This window comes from Tamandua tetradactyla, chromosome 12 (assembly GCF_023851605.1).
Source record: "Tamandua tetradactyla isolate mTamTet1 chromosome 12, mTamTet1.pri, whole genome shotgun sequence".
Lineage (NCBI taxonomy): Eukaryota > Metazoa > Chordata > Mammalia > Pilosa > Myrmecophagidae > Tamandua > Tamandua tetradactyla.
Genome location: NC_135338.1, coordinates 45,058,386 through 45,079,885, shown reverse-complemented (window position 1 = coordinate 45,079,885; position 21,500 = coordinate 45,058,386). Strand labels below are relative to the sequence as shown.

Below are 21,500 nucleotides of genomic sequence, written 5' to 3'. Positions count from 1 at the left end.
ACTAGAAAATTCTGATAACTTAAATGGGGAAATATATGTATAGGTGTTTTATAAATTGAGAGTTATGCAAATATTAGATATAATACACAAAAAATGCAAAAAGGGTACACAATGTATTCATTATGGACAAATGACCCATATAGATCCAATCTAGTGTGTGTTCAAGACTTCATGAATGAAATGGATGAAGGGAAGTTTGGACTGGGAGTTGAAAAAGGCAAAGGGGTAAGGTGATAGAAGGGGGATGGAGAGAAGGGTTTGGCTGGAATGTTGTATGTGAGATGCCTCTGAGGACCCTGAGTTTGTTTATTTCATTGAATGTCAATCAGCAGCTTGTACCCCATGGTACAGATCTGTTCTAGCAATTTCCCTCGCAGACACACATAAGCTTTGAAATGCTAATTTCTTCCCTAACTTATACTGTAGAATGCAATTTCCTGTAACCTCCTAAACATTTGACTCTCAGTAGGGAAGTGTGAACCCTGTGTATTCACAACAGATCAGCTTTGATCATAAAAGGCCTTAGAAGTGGCATTCCTCCCTTATTTACAGGCATATTTTTGACTTTGTTATCATAAATTATATATGTATTATCTAAAATATATCTAATTTGTTCCCTTAGGGGGTGTGCATTTGAGTCTGAACCATGTTATTTACCAGCCATTGAACACTGAACAAGTTGAACTCATTATGCCTCATTTCTTTTTCCCTAGGAAATGGAGAGGATAATAACACCTTCCTAATAGATAATGCTCTTAGGACTGATTCAGCCAATCTTGGTAAGGTTCTTAGTTCAGTGTCTGGGTCATAGCAATCACTCAGTAAAAAAAGCAATCTGTTATTAGCAATAATTCTAATAACACTTGCTCCATACTGATCATCTGTCTAGAGTTATCAAACTCTTTTGTATGGAATGCTTCATATGGATATGGATAATAACGAGCACAACCTCCCTAATGAAATGGTTTAATAAAATTGTTCCCAATATTTGACCATATTGAAGGTGGATTCCGGCCAGAAGAGCAAGGGGGAAATTGAGCAATAATATTTTTACATATTACAATCTCATGATTTCTTTTGAGGGTTCCTTGTAATTGGCAAATATCTAGACTTGTCTTGGAATCTCAGCTGGCTCAGAGTAGTACTGTATCTTGTGATAAAATGATTTGACAGACCCTGATGACACAGATACCTGCTGGACTGGGGAACTTTGCAGAATGTCCTATCTTCCATGCCCTACCACTGTGCCTTTAAAGTAAGTCTCGTAAAGTTTGGAAGACATACAGGAAAACAGCATAGAAGAATACCACTGATAATGTTGGAGTGGGAAAGACCTTTCTAAGTATGACAGGAGAAACAAGAATTTCAAAGAAAATATTAACAGAGTCACATACCTGAAAATGTAAACTACAAATGATGAAAGACCCATAAAAACAAAAACCAAATGACAGACTGGAATAGAATATCATGTGCACACACACACATATATATATACATATATATATTTATATATGAAGATAGGGTTATTTTACAGAATATATAAATAGTTCCTATAAATCATAAAAAAGTACAAAAACGGAGAGGGAATATCTATAGGTAATTCACAGAGGGACTTTAAAATGATTAATAAACACGAGTAAAGATATTTAAGTTCATTAATAAAAATTAAAATATTATGATAAATACTGCCTCTTAAATTGATAAGAAATTAAAAGAATAAAATCAATGTTATAAAAAATAACTTTTGTCCATCTCGAGAATCTTGCCTATTTTCTTCCTCTCATTCTCAGGCTAAAGATCTTTATTTGTGACAGTAAACAGGCAAAAGTAGGAATCAGTCTCTGCAGAATATATAATTTGTATTATTTTTTAAAGTAATTTTATTGAGGATTTTTAAAAAACTTTACAGTGCTCTGAAATCACAGATTGAATAGGGGCAAAATCATAGAATTTAGTGGAAGAAACATTTGTAATCAAAATTAAGAATAGCTCTCTTTCTTTTGCAAAAGGGAATATCACTTTTTTCTCTTTGAAAAAACAATGAAATACTTTCTAATTATTAGAAAAATAAAGACTAGACCCTAAAGAAAAGTATGAAAAAAGCAACTCTAATCACAGCATTCAGCCATAACTTCTAACTTTTTCACTCTTTATCCTTTAAAATATACATATACATCTTTCTCATATAGATGAAATTAATTTGGACATACTGTTTCATAGTGTGTTTTTCATTCAATTGATTGAATGTTGTTTTATGTCACTAGCTATCAATCTACATAATTTTTAATGGTTGCCTAGTATTCCATTTTATAACCGTAGCACATATTATTTATATGTCACTTATTGATGTTGAAATTTATTCTTGATAAGTAGCCTTCTTAAAATTAGACCAGACAGGGTGCATGGACAGTTATGGTAAAATGCTCACCTTCCATGCAGGAGACCCAAGTTCAACTTCCAGACCACGCATCCACCCCACAAAAAAAAAAAAAAAAAAAAAAAAAAAAAACTAGACCAGTCTTTCAAGGAAGTTAGCAGAGAGCTGACGGAAGTAATCATTGGAAAGCAACAAGACTTGGTCAATTCTCTGATTGCTTTTACCTAAGAATTTTTACCTAAGATTCTATTATTCTTGATAAATTTTAGTAGATTGGCTATGAAATCGGTGTGAACAAGATTCCCACCAGAGAGTCATGCTCAAAAAATTAATGCCTGGGTGAGATAAGCCATGGAAATTTAAGTACAGGTAGTAATGGTGGAAATATGGCCTTTTAGTAACAAAATTCTATTTGTTGATGGGCACTGGAAATCTGAAGAAGAGTGGTGTTTACTTTGCTAGGGCTGCTGTGACAAAGTACCACTGTCTGGATGTCTTCAAACAATAAATATTGTCTCACGGTTCTAGAGGCTAGAAGTCTGAAATTGTAGGAGAAAATCCTTCCTTGCTTCTTCCTAGCTTCCACTGTTTTTCTGGCAAGGCTTGAGCTTCAATCTGTGCCTCATTTGTCACATGCTATTCTCTATCTGTCTGTATCCAGTTCTCCCCTTTTTTTAAAAGAACACCATTCATATTTGATTAAAGAAATACCCTACTCCAATACGATCTCATTTTAATATTTTTGATTTTATCTGTAAGAACTATTTCCCAATAAGGTCACATTCTGAGGTACCAGAGATAAGGAACTGAACATGCCTTTTTTGGTGGACACAATTTAATGTGGGTAATAAGAGGGGTGCAAAATATGGGTAAGAACTACAGTATTGTTATTTCAATCTTTGACTTGAAGCATTTGAGAGATACTTTGCAACCCTTGCTTTTAGGCAGAACCCTGAATTGTACACTGTGCCAGGTAAAAATGTTAAATGACTGGACTCTGTTTACAGTTTTCGCTCTTTAATCAATGGGACTGGACTCCTCTTACAGTTGATAGTCACTTGGAACTTCTAGCCTTGAAGGCTCTTCAACAGCCAGTAAGAGAGACAACGAAAGGACATAAAAACCAAGGTGGGTCATTCTGATTTGCTCTTCTTAGAACCTATGCATGGCAAAGAGGCAGTGAATTAGAAGGAGAGTCACATTCCTGGCACAGCTCTATAGCAAAAGTCCATTAACTTTACTGATATGATTCAGGGTGTGTCTTTGATACTTACCTAGACTTAATTCTCTCACTTATCCTCAGATTCTGTGAACTACCCTCTTGTCATCCCAACAAATATCCTTTTTTGCTGAAGCTACCTGGGGTATATCTGTTAACTACTCTTGAAAAACAAACAGTATACAATGTCTCAGTAGCAATCAACTACTGGCATTTATTTAGCTCGGGAGTACAGTACGCAGGTGAACCAGGCTGTGATTGGCTGGAGGTGGCTCATGTTTCTTCCCCCTTGGGCAGCAGGTTAGCCTAGGCATATTCTTCTCATGGAAAGAGCAGAGGTACAGAACACATGGCATGTTGACACTTCTTTATTCAATTAGCCAAAGCAAGTCACATAGCCCAATGAAGTTAAGAGGTAGGAAAGTACATCTTCAGCTGCCATGAATAGGTACTACAAAGTCCTATGGCAAAGGGTTTATGTAGTACGGGGAGGAGTGAACACCTGAGGCTAATTGCACAATCAAAACACCTGACTTTCTGCTACTTGCAACCGAGATTCAAAGTGATTCAGGCCACATTCTGTTGTTACTTAGGCCTATTTTATAGTTCTGTATGTCCAACGTCTAAAAATAGCTAGAAAAAATTGAGACAAACTGAGTGGTTTCTCTACCACAATGGCTATGATGGGTGTTGATTTTTCTTTCTTTCCTTCCCACTCATGTAAGGAGATGAATTCTGTTTTTCTCCAAAATGTTTATTTTTCATAAAAGAAAAAAAATCTGCACTGCCGTGTACTCTTAGTTCTTCCCACAATTAAGCATTTCAGACATTTGGAGTTAGTTTGGCTAAAAGGAGAAAAAGAAGTTAAAAAATCTTAGCTGGCAATGTTCTAACATATTATAAAACACATAAAACCAAAGCCATGACCACCCATGCTGGGAGTTGCTGCCTGAGCCTTCTGTGATTAGTCAAAAGCCTCTTGCAGAGAGTGGACAAATATGAAAAATATGAAGAGGGGTCAGCAAAGATATCTGGGCCTCAGCCACTATCTGTACAATCATTTCCTATACCTGTACTAGCTTTAACCTTTAAGATATTACTACTTTTATTTCTTTTCTCTATATTAACATTTTATATCTTTTTCTGTTGTGTTGCTAGTTCCTCTAAACCGATGCAAATGTACTAAGAAACGATGATCATGCATCTATGTGATGATGTTAAGAAATACTGAGTGCATATGTAGAACGGTATGATTTCTAAATGCTGTGTTAATTTCTTTTTTTTTTTTCTTTTTTTCTTTCTTTCTGTTAATAATAGTAAAAAAAAAAGGGTGCAGAGAGCTATGAGAACACTGAGAAGGGGCGTCCAAGTGGGAGTGAGGTGTAGTCAGGGGAACACCCTCAGTTGGAGAATGGTTAAATAAATGATGGTCATTTCCATTTAAGTGGAAAACAGAAAGTTCTCAACATGGATAAGTCTAAGCCACTGAAAAAAAAAAAGACTAGAGGGATGCATGAACAATGTATTCTGTGGATCGCCAGACTACTAGAAGATTTGTTTGCTTTATCAAAATGATGGAGATTTTCACAATCACAGAGTCACATTGTGAAGGCTATATCATTGTTCAATCAAGGTGAAAACCTTGTGTCTGATGCTCCTTTTATCTACCATATCAACAGATGAGTAGAACATATGGAATAAAAATAAATAATAGGGGGAACAAATGTTAAAATAAATTTAGTTTGAAATGCTAGTGATCAATGAAAGCGAGGGGTAAGGGGTATGGTATGTATAATCTGTTTTTTTTCTGTTATCGTTTTATTTCTTTTTCTGTGGTCTTTTTGTTTCTTTTTCTAAATCGATGCAAATGTTCTAAGAAATGATGAATATGCAACTATGTGATGATATTAAGAATTACTGATTATATATGTAGAATGGAATATGTTAATGTTTTTGTTTGTTGTTCTTTTTTTAATTAATAAATAAAAAAATTAAAATGAAAAAAAAAGATATCTATGCATACATGTTTTTAATCCACAGCTAAGTTTACTGGGAAAGACTACACTTTTGTGTTTAACAGTCAGATAGATGGTTTAAATTTTGGCTCTGTTACTTTCTGATTTTGTAGCTTTAGACAGCTTAACCTCCTTGTAATTAAGTTTGCTGGAACAACAGAGGATCGTATCAACTCGAGAGTTGTTGTGAACATCAAAGAAACTAATGTTTGCCAAACTCCACAGAAGAAGCACTTAAGAAATGGCACTTATTAATAAGTGCAGTCTACTAGTCAGCTTTGGCTGATGAAAGGAAAGTTTTATTTCTTAGATTCCTTGTTGGTTAAGGGTTGACTGGAGCTCTGATCCATATATTCTTCATTCTGGGATCCAGGCTAAACAGCAACACTCATCTGATACATCGATGATCCTGGGTCAGAGGAAAATTGAGAGATGGTGGAACCACACAATGTATCTTAAAACTTCCTCTTGAGATTGGCAAGTGCCACTTCCAATCACATTACATTGGCAAAACCTAGTCATATGGCCTAACCTGCCTCCAATTAAATGAGAAGTAAAAAAAAAGTCTCCCGTTTGGACAGACCAAATAGGGAGGGAGAAGATGTGAATATTTTACAATTACCCAACATACTCTAGCAAGTTGGGCTATTTATGAGATATCCAACATTTATATTTAATGAGATACTTCGCAAGGAATGGGTATTGGAAACCTGAATTCTCCTGATTTTATCACCAAACTAGCATTGATATCTCTTTGTAACTCAGTTTATCCATCTCAAAACAAAATGAAACAAAGCAAAACAAACAAACAAAAAACAGAACAGGTGTTTTTCACTCTAAAATTTAAAAGTTCAAAGTAAATTTATTATTTTTGTATGGATCGATATATATATAGCAAGGGCAAATTTTATTTAAAACCATGAAACTTTCTATATGGCAAGTGACTTCCACTGAGGGTGTGTGTGCCCAAGGAGCAAATGCACTTAGTGATTACAATCAATTATTTGTTGAATATCAAACATGTTGGGGTTTATCCTTGTCTCCATCATGCATCAAATAATAAAAAAGAAAAAAAAATCCTTGCCCAGGTGAGCTTGCATCTAAAGGAAGAGATGGACAATAAACAATGGCAAACAAGTAAGTAAACAGTATAATTAAGGCAAAGCAGGAGATTGGGAATATAAAGGTGGAGAGGGATGAATCAGAGGGCAGGTCAATTTTAAATACAATGATCATCATTGAAAAAGGGATTGTTGAGCAAAGACTTCAAGGAGATAAGGGAATTTTCATGCTCCTATGTGGAGGAGGTGTGCTTTAGTTAACGGACATAGCCAGAGAAACGGCTTTTGTACCTGTTGTGTTTGATGAACAGTAAGGAGGCCGATGTGAATAAAACTTAGTGAGCAACAGGGCAAACAGTAGAACATGAAGTCCAAGAGATAAGAGGTGGGGTGGCACAGGTAGAGGGCCCTAAGACCATTGAAAGGCATTAGCTTTTTCTCTACCGAGAAATGGTAAGCTATGGAGGATTTTTAAGAAGATGAATTATATGATTTTACTTAATTTTTAGAAGGTCATTGTTTTGGTTTGCTAAAGCTGCCAAGATGCAATAGAGCAGAAATGAAACAACTTTTAAAAAAGGAATTTATTAAGTTTGAAGTTTACAGTTCTAAGACCATAAAATCATCCAATTAAGTCATCCAGAGAAACATACCTTGACTCAAGAAAAGCCAATGCCTGTCACATGGGAAAGCATGTGGTTTGTGTCTCCTAGTTCTTATTCTTACTTCTGTTGCTTCCAGCTTCTGATGCCAGTGGTTTCCTCTCTAAGCATCTGTGGGCCTTCACTTAGCAACTCTAGGACCAAACTCTAGATTCTTACTTGTTTAGCATCTCATGGGAAGGCACATGGTGGTTGCAGGGCTCTGCATCTCCAGACATCTGTGTCTAGGTATCTGCTCTCTCTGTTGACATTCCAAGCATCTTCCAATGTCCATGTGTCTGTTGGCTCTGAAGCAACTGTCTAACCACTGCCAACTCTCTCAGCTCCTGGCATTTCCTGGAGTTTTTACTTTTCCAAACATCTGTGTTTTTGTAGGCTTTGAAGTTTTCTCCAAAATGGTTCCTCTTTTGAAGGACTCCATTAAATAATCAGGACCCACTTGGCAAGGGTGGAGTCAATCTCCATCTACTCAAAAGGCCACACCCACAATTGGGTGTGTCACATCTCCATGGAAACAGTCCAAAGTTTCCACCCTCCCAATATTGAATCAGGATTAAAAGAAACATGGCTGCCCCCACGAGATTGGATCAGGAGAAAGGACATGGCTTTTCTGGGGTACATAAAGACTTCAAACCAGCACAGAAGTTCTGGATATTGCAGTGGGGATTGTGCTGGTTTGAAAGGATGTATGTCCCCTAGAAAAGCCATGTTTTAATCTAAATCCCATTTCATAAAGGCAGAATAATCCCTATTCAATACTGTATGTTTGAAAATGTAATCAGATAATTTCCCTGGTGATGTGATTTAATTAAGAGTGGGTGTTAAACTGAATTAGGTGACAACATGACTTCACCGATTTGGGTGGGTCTTGATAAGTTTCTGGAGTCCTATACACAGGAAACATCTTGGAGAATGAAGGCGATTCAGAGAGAGTTCTCTGAATCCCCAGCCAGCGATCCTTGGAGACAAAGAAGGAAAATGTCTCCCAGTGAGCTTCATGAAACAGGAAGCCAGGAGAAGCTAGCAGATGATACCATGTTCACCATGTGCCTTTCCAGATGAGAGAGAAACTCTGACTGTGTTCACTATGTGCCTTCTCACTTGAGAGAGAAACACTGAACTTCATCAGCCTTCTTGAATCAAGGTATCTTTCCTTGGATGCCTTTGACTGGACATTTCTATAGACTTATTTTAACTGGGACATTTCCTCAGTCTTAGAACTGTAAACTAGCAACTTATTAAATTCCCCTTTTTAAAAGCCATTCTGTTTCTGGTATATTGTATTCCAGCAGCTAGCAAACTAGAATAGGGATATAGCAGAGATGCCTTAAGCAGAAGCAAGGATAACAGATATCTAAATTTCCAAACAATTGACAATGGTAGCTTGGCCAGGATGCTAACTGTGCAGGCAGTGAGAAACAAGTGGAATTTTAAGAGATTTTGAGGGTAGAATAAATGAAATTTGCTTATAGTTTGGATGAATTCAGGAAGACTGCTGGAAGAATAGGTTTGAGGAAGATGATGAAAAGTTAATATCTGATCATTCAATGGTTGTACTATGATTTCATATCCATTGGAAGCACTGAGTAGGCAGATGTATTTCAGGAAAGAGTTTACTCTACAGATGCACATTTAGGGGTCACCTGAAGCATATGCTATTTAAAATGACGAGACTTGTTTACATTTTCATGACTGTAGATAGAAAAGAAGAACAAGGTTTGAACCCTGGGGCCTTTCAAGTTTTAAAAGAAATGAAGTTTACAGTCTCTTAAAATCAGAAAGGCATGAACCTCTTCACATAGTTCTTTTCTAACTTTAGTTCCTTCATTCTTTTAGCCAATATTACAACATTCATGGCACTATACATGCAGTAGTAGGTATTTGTCATTTGATCTTTTGACACTTGCTTCATCTTCCACAGCACCCCTTAAATAGACCTCTGAATAGGAAGGGGAAAACAACAAAGTCCAACTTTGGAACGCTTGCAAGAAAAGAAGAAAAACTGCAATTGAAGAGCTGTAATCCTCCTCTTAGAAGAACATTGAACTCCCTAATAAGCCTTTAAACACTGGAGAGATACAGAAATGTCATCCTAACAATGGATGAGCAGCTGAAGGATATTAAACATGGCCCCAGTGTTCAGGCTGGAAGATAAAAGAAGCATTTGCTCAAGTTACCTCAAATAACTTTTCTGCAGGTAATAATAGCATCCATCCTTCTCTTATTTCAGTCCAGGGAACTGGAGTGAAGTGATAAGGTCCTGGTTGTGGAGAGCCCAGGTTTAGGGGACCCCACCCTGAAACAGCACTTCAAAGAGACTTGGCATGATCTGCTCCTGGACTGGGAGACAAAAAAAAAAGGCAGCTCTGATAATTACATGACTCAAGTGCCTACTATCTCTTCACCTTTTTAGGAGTGAAGAAAGAAGTTCTTGCTTTTTATTTTTTTAAAAGAGGGGAAAAATTCCTCAAACTTGGGTGTTTCTAGCTAGCAGTCAGTTTTAATAGGTTTATCTCTGATCAGGATATATATATATGTGTATATATATATATATATATATATATATATATATATATATATATTTTTTTTTTTTTTTTCTCTATTTCTGCCTGCCTTGCCAGATGGCAGTTGGTAAGCAAGAAAAATGGCTACGGCTTCAGCAGCGGTGTGGTTCCACTCTAGATATTCAGCAATGCAGACCTGAACTACTTCCTTCCTGGGAGTGAGTGTGTGTGTGTGTGTGTGCATGTATTCATGGTTTAATCATGTTATGTCACCAAAGAAGGCATGTGACGTTTCAGTTCTGCAACACTGCCATTTCTAATATTGAGAGTCTTTCATTTAGCAGCCTTAATAAGTTATTTCAATTACTTGTCAGGCTTAAGTCAGCAGCAAATAGAGGAATATATATATATATATATATATATTTTTTTTTTTTTCCTTCTTAGGTGAGATTAAATTTAAATGATAATAAAAGTGCCAAAGCAATGTGAATGCACACACCAAAACGGGTAATGCCCTTCCTGGCTGACTGGGTTTCCATTGGTTGCTTGTCATAATTCATCAGCTGCAATCCCTGAGTGGAGCAGAACAAAGGGCCTCCCAAGCTGATAAGAGAACTTGGGAAGCCCTCTGTTAAGCAGGCTCAGAGTCACGGGGCTGCCCAAAATGTATAGCTCAAGGGTTTTTTTCTCTTATTTACTGCTGAGATCCAACTTAGGTTGTGGCAAATGAGACTGACTTTTGCCTACTTTTTCCTCTTTGTTCTCTACTGCTCTTTTATTTTCATTGTTTAAAAGAATATTGCATTTTAGGGGCAGCTACAAAGAGATGAGATTCCTTCCCTGAAATATGGGATGTCTGTTTTATATAAAATCCTTTGCTCAGAGCCTCACCTATACTTGCTTGTTTTCTTTAGTAAAGGCCAGACCTTAAAATAATTAGTCTAAGATGAGGGGAAAGGGAGGGGCAGGAATGTCAAGGAAATTTTGTAGAAAATAAGACAATGAGTTGACATTGTTACTATTTCACATTTTTTTAAAATTATGAGACGAGCTAAGAGATAAGGCAGCTGTACACATGATTCATCCTAATCTTATCTGCCTTCTATCTACAAACACATACATTTCTGAAATTCTTTTATTTCATGCCTATACACATACTGAGATCTAAATCAGGATGTTTCAAATGATTGAGGTGCAACATTGATTATGAATAAATTTTTTCCATTCCTGAAAGTTGTAAAAGAGTTGGGGTGTCTCTTAAGACTGCTGCCTTTTAAAGAATTTCAAAGTGTATGTATTATTTTATATAGTCAATGCATTTAAATTATTTTGAAGTGAACATTCCATTTATGTTTTTGTGACTTTAAAACTTGTTTTTTAATCGCTCACCCTTCTTAATAATTTCTAAAAATTCTTCTATGAAGCTTAAACTTCGCAGAAAATCTTAAAAAAACCTTCTTAGATTGAACATTGACGAAAACTAGAGATAGCAAGAAAACACTCCTCAATGGAGGAAAAAGCATGTGGCAATGGATAATTAAGTTAGGTACTTTGTCTTGTTTCCTTGTGAACAAAAAAGTATTTTATTTTTATGAAGATCATATGCCTATGTGATTGTAGCAGAGACAAAGGAGCAAATTTTCTATCTGACTAATTTGTTGGGGGAAATATTATCATTAATACTTTGAGATCATCTTTAGAAACTAGCTTGATATAGACAGTGTCTGTCATTCACAGTAGCCCAATGATTGCAACCTTTGCAGTAGATGTATTTACACTTTGTACCTTAAAGAAAAAAGCAATAAAAAAAGCCCTTTACAAAAATTAATTGAAACCTGGTGGCAAAAAGTTGTTAAAGTACAAAGTATCTTTTGGTGTAATTTGGGGTTATGCCATTTGATTTTAGATAACAAAAGAATAAATCCACACAGGGAATATTTCCCATCTGACTCAATAAATAAACTCAACTCATAGGAGTGATATATTGGATAATAGCTTTATGAAGTATTCTATTAATGAGGAGCAAGCCCTAAAATGGTTTGATTCCAAACTTGCATCAGATGATCATGCATGTTTCAAGACCTCATTCAGAACAAACAAGCACATTTCTGCTATAAACCAATAACCTCAGGACGCCATTTTAGTTCAAACTCTAGTGGTGCTTCTCAATCATACCACCAGATTTTTTTTTCTACAGCATTTGAGATCTATGTGGTTTTACTCTCAATGTGAAGTGAAAACCAGCAACTTTAGAGATAGTTATGAATCTGCAATGTTTGCTTGAGCTTATTGCTTGCTTGGGCTGCCCAGGAAACAGACTCAGAGCTAGAGATTTGTACGCAGAAGACTTATTGGAAAATACTGTCAGTAACAGCACCTGTAGAAGAGGAAAAGAAGCAGGATTGGACAGAGGGGGCTCTGAGGGGATCCTTAAGAGTTCTTCAGAATTGAGGCAAGGTCTTCTGGTATTTGCATTCCACCAAATAAGATCCCCAATCACTGCCTGCAGGTTGGCCCTGAGAAAGAGGTCCTTTGGGTTGAGACAATTCCCAAGGCAGAGGGTAGGATTCAACTGGTGAGCTGAATAGGAGGCAAATGGTGATCTAATTTAATTCTATCATTTTCAGATGAAGAAACTAAAAATCCACAGGCTTTGTACAAGCCAACTGAGATTGACGAGATGGATAGTGATGAGGTGTTGCTAGAACTGGAGCCAGTTCCCTCTCATGGGCTCATACCAGTTACTAGCTGTGCAACTTTTGGCAGCTTTCACAAGTTGTGTGTCCCTCCCTGAGAAGCAAAAATTGTAATATCCAATTCTTAGAGTTGCTGTGAAGGTTATCTAACAATGTAACTAAAGTCCAGTGCAAAGTAGATGGTGAGCATTCAATAAGTGTGTTTTACCCTCATCCAGCATCTACCTTTCAATTCTGACATCTGAACTTTACCTCCAATGACAGCCTTTTTCTGATCACTTTTATAACTTAAAAACATTCTATTGATTATCTCATTCTCCCACAACTTTTTTTAGTTTTGTGCGTTTTTGGCTATCATCTCTCCTCCCCTCATACCTTCATATCTTGTTCATTGTTCTCAGATGAAACTTCCAAGTAAATATACTTGTAATATTCTTCCATTAATAAAAGTTTCAAAAGCACCTCTAATTGCCTACAGATAAAATGTACACTCTTTAAGGTAGTGTTTTGGTTTGCTAAAGCTGATGAAATGCGATATACCAGAATGGACTGGCTTTTAACAATGAGGATTCATTAATTTACAATGTACAGTTCTAAGGCCATGAAAATGTCCAAACTGAAACATCAAGAGGAAGCTATCTTCTCTGAAGAAAGACTGCTGGTATCTGGGTTCTTCTGTCAAGTAGCAACGCACATGGTCCTTCACTCTTGGGTTTCATTGCTTTTTGCTCCTGGTTATACTGGCCTCTCTCTGAGCTTCTGTGGGTCCTCTTTTAGCAACTATAGGGCTTTTCTCTTTATACTCTCTCTGAACTTCCCTGGCTGTTTCTCTCTGTGTTCTGGGTTTTTGTGAATGAGTGAGTGTGTGTGTGTGTGTGTGTGTGTGTGTGTGTGTGCCTTTTATCTTCTCATAAAGGACTCCAGTAAAATGATTAGGATCTACCTTAAATGGGTTAGGTCACTTATAAATTGAAATAACCTAACCAAATGGGCCCACCCACAATAGGTCTGTGCCCATAAGACTAGATTTAAAAAACATGTACTTTTCTGGGGTATGTGCCAGCTTCAAACTAGCACATGTAGTATTCAGGGTTTTTAGTAATCTGGCCACTATCGATCTTTCCAATATCATTGCTCATTTGCCATACCATTTTTTTTTCATTAAATATTTGATTCTTAGATCACTGTGTACCTATGTTTCAAGGATACACTGAAACACAGTCTGTTCTTCTAGTTTCAAACTGGTATTGATATAATCCTTTTACAGAAACTATATAAGCACTGTTTAACCACACAATTTAAATTTTGTGACTTTCTCTGCCTGGAATGCCTTACCCTCAAATATCCATATGACTAAATGTGGCCCAAATTACTTCCAATTAGAATACCATGACTCTTCCCAGCTAATAAACTCTCTTTTTCCTTTGTATATGGCATTTATGGGTAACTTCCTTACATTATAGTCAAATTTGTACTTTTATTAGTCCTTACCAGATTATAAGATTCCTGAAGACAAAAGGTGTATTTGATTGATATTTACATATTTCATAATGTTTGCCATAATGCTTTGTATATAGATGAACCTAGAACACGGTTTTTAATTGACTAAATGTATCAATTGCTTCCAATAGTGGCATCGCCCTTCAAAAATATCTTTTCAAAGGAGATTTAATGAAGTAGAAGAAGATGAGTCTGGGAAGTAACAGAAGATGGGGCATGAGTAAGACTATTGAATGCTTCTTTTTAATAGGCAGCATTGTATTTGATCACAGGTAAAAGTTCTCTCCTACGAATGAGAATAACATTTGATATCACTTTTACTATACTAAATTTACTATTTAGATATTTTTTGAAAAATGTTATTTAATCTTATCAGTTCCATTTTTCATTGACATCTTGAAAAGTGGTGCCTGCTACATTTGCAGATAGGAAGTGTGACTTGATTACTAGGTCAAAAAAAGAAGATATATTGCATATGTAACGGTTAGTCACCATATTTTAGGATTAAACTAAATCAGAAATCCAGTGATAACCTAAAGGCAGCTGTAAATGCAACTCTACAAACTTCCTTTATGAAATTACTAATGCCATGTTACGCAGTAGATAAGCTCTTTAGTTGACAAATAGTGAATGAGATAAACGTTTCGTTCAGTAAAAAATGAGGATAAACTTAAAAAGAACACAAAGAAAAATCACATTTATATGAGTTGATTGAAACCTCAATACTGTAAAATGGGATTTAGAGAGTAACTTCAGGGATATATATCTAGGTTTAAGAAGGAGGAATATTTTTTTTTTAATGTAGGCCTTTATTTTGAATTCACATTCATTATGTCATTCCAAATAATTTTTGTTGTTATTGCGCTTTGACCTATGTACTTATTCCACCTTGTGTAGTTCTTGTGAAACTGTGAGCCACTTTGGACAGCTAAATGGAGAAACATCTGAGTTGCTTGAGGTTTTTATTGTTTTTCTTTTCTTATCACTATCTAAGGATCAGTAAGTAGTTTTGCTTATCTCTAAAGCCACAGACTTGTTTGCACTGCATATTTGCAAATGCAAACACTTTCTGGTACTTGTCAAAGCATTTCAATTTTAAACACAGTAAGAAAATTGTAAAGGGAAGTCATTCAAACCACTTAAAAATCACACCATTTAAAAAGTTTCTTAAAGGTAAGAAAAAGGTAACTTTATAGAGTTTATAATTAGGTTGGCTGATTACATACAAAGTAATAGAATTTTTATACTTTAAGATGTGGTTTGGTTAGATTTTAAACTTCCCCACAGTTCAACTTCATTAACCAAAATTAGGAAAAAAACAAAAAAGAAAAAGATGAAGTATCGGCCTAAACTTTAAGGACTCTTGGTTTTGTGCAGAGAGGATTTGGCCTTTCTTTTTTTAGAGCCATGTGGTAATAACATTAAAACATGCAATGGCAGGGACTGGTGGGTTGGAAGAAAAAGAAAACATTTGCTCTACCATGACAGGAAACCATACAGACTTCTGTGGACAGAAATGGGGCTAAAGGTCGAAAGGCTACTCCAGGGTTGCTTGACCTTGGAGAGTCAATAAACTCCTTAGAATAAAGAGTGTACACAAACATAAGCCTTATTATCATGTCTTCAACTCCCAAACTCTACAGCTGAAAAGATTATTGTGAAAAGCAAAAATACGTCAAGTGGACAAAACCGTCTCCAATTTTTCTAGAGCCTGGAGAAGGGGAAATATTCACTGCCAGAGCGTTCAACATAGTTTGAGGAGTGTGTCTGGCCAGATTAAAGAAACTGCCTAAAAAAATAAAAATAAATAAATAAATAAATAAAATGTATATATATATATATAGTGAATAGACCATTTTTTTAAAGTTTTATTATTTTTTAACCTTTATTAGTTGTGAAAAATAATGTGTACACACAAAAGCACTAACTTTCAAAGTACATTTTAAAAATTAGTTATACAACAATTTCAAAATTTAGTATGGGTCACAGCTCCATAGTTTCAAGTTTTTCCTTGTAACTGTCCTAAGATACTGGAGACTAAAAAGAAATATCAATATAATGATTCTGTAGTCATATTCATTTGTTAAATCCTAACTTCTCTGTTATAATTCCTCCTTCTACTTTGATCCTTCTCCCAATCTTTAGGAATATTTGGGTTATGCCCTTTCTAAGTTTTTTCATGTTGAAAATGTGTGTTGACAATATGGGATGGGGATAGAACTGGTTGATGTTCTTGGAGAGGCTGGCATCTCTGGGTTTCAGGACTTATCTGGCCTACCAACAATCTGAAGTTTTAGGTTTCTGAAAAGTAAACTTAGTGGGTACAACTTTTGAAGGATCTCAGATAGAGCCCTGAGTGTTCTTTACAGTTGACAGCGATGACGTTAGTTGAGGTTTGGCAAATCTTGGCAATTAGCAATATCTAGCTGAAGTTTGCATGAGAGTAGCTTCCAGAATAGACTTTTAACTTTATTTGAAATGTCCTAGCCACTACTACTGTCATGGTTAGGTACAGGTGTCAACTTGGCCAAGTTGTGGTACCTGTTTATCTGACTGGGCAAGCGCTGGCCTGTCTGTTGCAATGAGGACATTTCATAGGATTAGGTCATGATCACGTCAGCTACATCCATAGATGATTTCATTTGTATCAGCCAAAGGGGAGTGTCTTCTACAATTAGTGATGCTAAATGTAATCATGGGAAGCCTTTTAAGGAGGACTCAGAGGAGACAGGTTCCATTCTTGCTTTGGCTGGCGAGCCTCTCCTGTGGAGTTCATCCAGGCCATCCATCGGAATCATCGGCTTTGCAGCCTGCCCCATGGATTTTGGACTCTGTGTTCCTATGGTCACGTGAGACACTTTCATAAATTTTATATTTGCAAGTGTTCCCTGTTGATTCTGTTTCTCTAGAGAACCCTAACTAATACATCTTGGTACCAGGAGTGGTTCTTAAGGAACAGAATCTTAAAAATGGGTTTTTATGAATGGTTTTCTACTCTGACTGAACTCAGAGACACTAAGGACTCTGATCCCCATAATCAGAATGGCACTCCCAATCCATGGAGTGAGTTGGCAAAGGAGATAGTCAAAATATCATCATTTGATTCTCCTAATGCTTCGCTTGTATGAAGCCAGACTCTGGGGATAATGTTTTTGACACCTTTACAGAGTTTTGTAGAAATAAGAGTTATAGAGATGTTGGTTGGTTGTTGTTAGATACACTGTCTACATTAAAGGGTAAAAGGGATGGGCTTAAGGCTTCAAACGAGAAGCTTAAGCGCCATCTGAAAGATGTAGACATTTCTATGAGTATCCTGAAGGAAAATCTTATTTCCTGTAGCTGTAGACTTGAGATCTCTGAAAATCAGACTCAGAATCTTATTGTTAGAGTAGCAACTTTACAACATAAACTGAAATCTCAGTCTTGCATGGTGTCTGCCATTAAAGTGAGGGCATTGATTGGAAAGGAGTGGGACCCTGAAAAATGGGATGGTGACATATGGATAGATAATGATGTTGGGGGTGAGGTTGAAACCCTAGACCATGCTGAGTCTTCTCTAGATAACCCTGTAATAGTCTGCCCTGAGGACATAGCCACCCCACCTCCAATCTGCCTTGAGGAATTGACCACCCAACCTCCTCCTGAAGGGATTAGCCCTAGAGTTATTAATCCTGTTTCACCAGATGAAACTGCAAATGAAAGCCCTGAAGCAAATGGCTTGGAAGGTATTTCTAATTCTTTTCATGACCCACCCCCACCACCCCTCATTTCTTCTAGACCTATAACTAGACTAAAGTCCCAACAGGCCCCTAAAGGTGAGGTACAAAGTATCACACATGAGGAGGTACGTTATACTCCAAAAGAACTGTGTGAGTTTTCCAATTTATATAGACAGAAATCAGGGGAATATGTGTGGCAATGGATTTTAAGAGTGTGGGATAATGGTGGGAGGAATATAAGGCTGGATCAGGCTGAATTTATTGATATGGGCTCACTAAGCAGAGATTCTGCATTCAATGTTATAGCTCGAGCGGTTAGAAAGGTGTTAACAGCTTGTTTGGGTGGTTGGTTGAAACATGGATCAAAAGGTGGCCAACATTACCTGAGGTTGAAATGCCAGAACTTCCCTGGTATAATGTAGATGAGGGGATCCAGAGGCTTAGAGAGATTGAAATGTTAGAGTGGATTTATCATGCAAAGCCTGCTCTTATACCCCAGGAATGTCCAGAGGATGTACCTTTTACCAGAACAGTGAGAAATAAATTTGTGAGACTAGCACCATCATCCTTCAAGAGCTCTGTGGTTGCACTTCTCTGTAGGTCAGATATTACTGTAGGAACTGCTGTCACTGAGCTAGAATCCTTAAACACAATGGGGATGACGATCCCAAGTTGGCAGAAGCCAGGTGGCAGCACTTAATCACCAAAGACAGGGTAGACGCGGCTATTATAATAGACAACAAACTCAAAGGAGGCATCAAAATTATATGACACGCAGAGATTTGTGGCATTGGCTAGTAAATCATGGGGTGCCTAGAAATACAATAGAAGGGCAGCTCCAAATTCTTGTTGGAGCTGTATAAACAAAAGAGTTCTAGGTCAAGGGAACAGAAGTCTAACCTGAATTACAAAAACACAGAGTCACGGCCCCTTAATCAATTTCCAGGCTTGAAACAGTTTACAGACCCTGAGCCCCTTGAATGAAGGGAGGCCAGGTCCCTATGGGGGAGAAACCTGTTACACTGCCACAAGTTTATACTGTTAACCTTCCTCTAAGTCTTCCCCAAGGAGACCAACGGCCTTTTACCAGGGTAACTGTGCATTGGGGAAAAGGAAATGATCAGATATTTCGGGGACTATTAGACACTGGTTCGGAAGTGACATTAATTCCAGGGGACCCGAAACGTCACTCTGGACCACCAGTCAGAGTGGGGGCTTATGGAGGCCAGATGGTCAATGGAGTTTTAGCTCAGGTCCATCTCACAGTGGGTCCAGTGGGCCCCCGGACCCATCCTGTAGTTATTTCCCCAGTTCCGGAATGTATAATTGGTATAGACATACTGAGCAACTGGCAGAATTCCCATGTTGGTTCTCTAACTCGTGCAGTGAGGGCTACTATGGTGGGAAAGGCCAAGTGGAAGCCACTAGAACTGCCCCTACCAAGCAAAATAGTAAATCAGAAGCAATACCGTATTCCTGGAGGGATTGCACAGATTACTGCCACTCTTAAGGACTTGAAAGATGCAGGGGTGGTGATTCCCACCACACCCCCGTTCAACTCTCCTATTTGGCCTGTGCAGAAAACAGATGGGTCTTGGAGAATGACAGTGGATTATCATAAACTCAACCAGGTGGTAACTCCAATTGCAGCTGCTGTTCCAGATGTAGTATCATTGCTTGAGCAAATCAATACATCCCCTGGTACCTGGTATGCAGCTATTGATCTGGCAAATGCTTTTTTCTCAATAGCTATTAGTAAGGACCACCAGAAACAGTTTGCTTTCAGCTGGCAAGGTCAGCAATATACTTTCACTGTCCTACCTCAGGGGTATATCAACTCTCCAGCCCTATGTCATAATCTTGTTCACAGAGACCTTGATCATTTCTGCCTCCCACAAGACATCACACTGGTCCATTATATTGATGATATCATGTTGATTGGACCTAGTGAGCAAGAAGTAGCAACTGTTCTAGATTTACTGGTAAGGCATTTGCGTGTCAGAGGATGGGAGATAAATCCAACAAAAATACAGGGGCCTTCCACCTCAGTAAAATTTCTAGGTGTCCAGTGGTGTGGGGCATGTCGAGATATCCCTTCTAAGGTGAAGGATAAATTGCTGCATCTGGCCCCTCCCACAACCAAAAAAGAGGCACAAGTAAGTTACATGAAGAAGTGGCACAAATGCCCATGGTTTCCACTCCTGCTGCCACATTACCTTCTCTTTCCCAGACCAGACCTATGGCCTCTTGGGGAGTTCCTTACAATGAATTGACTGAGGAAGAGAAAACTCAGGCCTGGTTTACAGATGGTTCAGCACGATATGCAGGTACCACCCGAAAGTGGACAGCTGCAGCATTACAACCCCTTTCTGGGGTGTCCTTGAAGGACAGTGGTGAGGGGAAATTCTCCCAGTGGGCAGAACTTCGAGCAGTGCACCTGGTTGTTCATTTCGCTTGGAAGGAAAACTGGCCAGAGATGCGTTTGTATATTGACTCATGGGCTGTTGCTAATGGTTTGGCTGGATGGTCAGGGACTTGGAAAGACCATAATTGGAAAATTGGTGACAAAGAGGTCTGGGGAAGAAGTATGTGGATAGTCCTTTCTGAGTGGGCTAAAAACATGAAGATATTTGTGTCCCATGTGAATGCACACCAGAGGGTGACTTCAGCAGAGGAAGATTTTAATAGTCAAGTGGATAAGATGACCCGTTCTGTGGATACTAGTCAGCCTCTTTTCCCAGCAACTCCTGTTATAGCCCAATGGGCTCATGAACAAAGTGGTCATGGTGGTAGGGATGGAGGTTATGCATGGGCTCAGCAACATGGACTTCCACTCACCAAGGCTGACCTGGCTACAGCCACTGCTGAGTGCCCAATCTGCCAGCAGCAGAGACCCACACTCAGCCCCCGATATGGCACCATTCCCCGAGGTGACCAGCCAGCTACATGGTGGCAGGTTGATTACATTGGACCACTCCCTTCATGGAAGGGGCAGCGATTTATTCTAACTGGAATAAACATATACTCTGCATATGGGTTTGCTTTCCCTGCATGCAATGCTTCTGCCAAAACTACCATCCATGGGCTTACAGAATGCCTTATCCATCATCATGGTATTCCACATAACATTACTTCGGATCAAGGAACACACTTCACAGCAAATGAAGTGCCGGAATGGGCACATGCTCATGGAATTCTCTGGTCTTACCATGTTCCCCATCATCCAGAAGCAGCTGGATTGATAGAACGGTGGAATGACCTTTTGAAAACTCAATTACGGTGCCAACTAGGTGGCAAAAACTTGAAAGGCTGGGGTAATGTTCTCCAGGAAGCTGCGTATGCTCTGAATCAGCATCCGCTGTATGGTGCTGTTTCTCCCATAGCCAGGATCCATGGGTCCAGGAACCAAGGGGTGGAAATGGGTGTGGTGCCACTCACTATTACCCCTAGTGATCCACTAGGAAAATGTTTGCTTCTTGTCCCTGCTACCCTGAGTTCTGCTGGTCTACAGGTTTTATTTCAAATGGAGTGTGCTTCCTCCAGGAGAAACAACAGTGATACCAATGAACTAGAAGTTAAGATTGCCACCTGGTCACTTTGGGCTGCTTATGCCTCTGGATCAACATGCCAAGAAGGGGATTACATTATTGTCTGGGGTAATTGACCCTGACTATAAGAAGGAAGTAGGACTGCAACTACATAATGGAGGTAAAGAAGAGTTTTCTTGGAATATAGGAGATCCCCTGG

The 21,500-nt window shown here is 38.1% G+C and overlaps 1 long non-coding RNA gene across 1 annotated transcript; it reads left to right on the top strand.

Moving 5' to 3' along the window:
• Positions 1-711: 711 nt before the first annotated feature.
• LOC143651490 (uncharacterized) lies at positions 712-9,471 on the top strand. The gene is made up of 3 exons (XR_013159976.1): positions 712-779; positions 3,385-3,505; positions 9,256-9,471. It is a non-coding gene; the product is annotated as an uncharacterized LOC143651490 (long non-coding RNA).
• Positions 9,472-21,500: the final 12,029 nt, after the last annotated feature.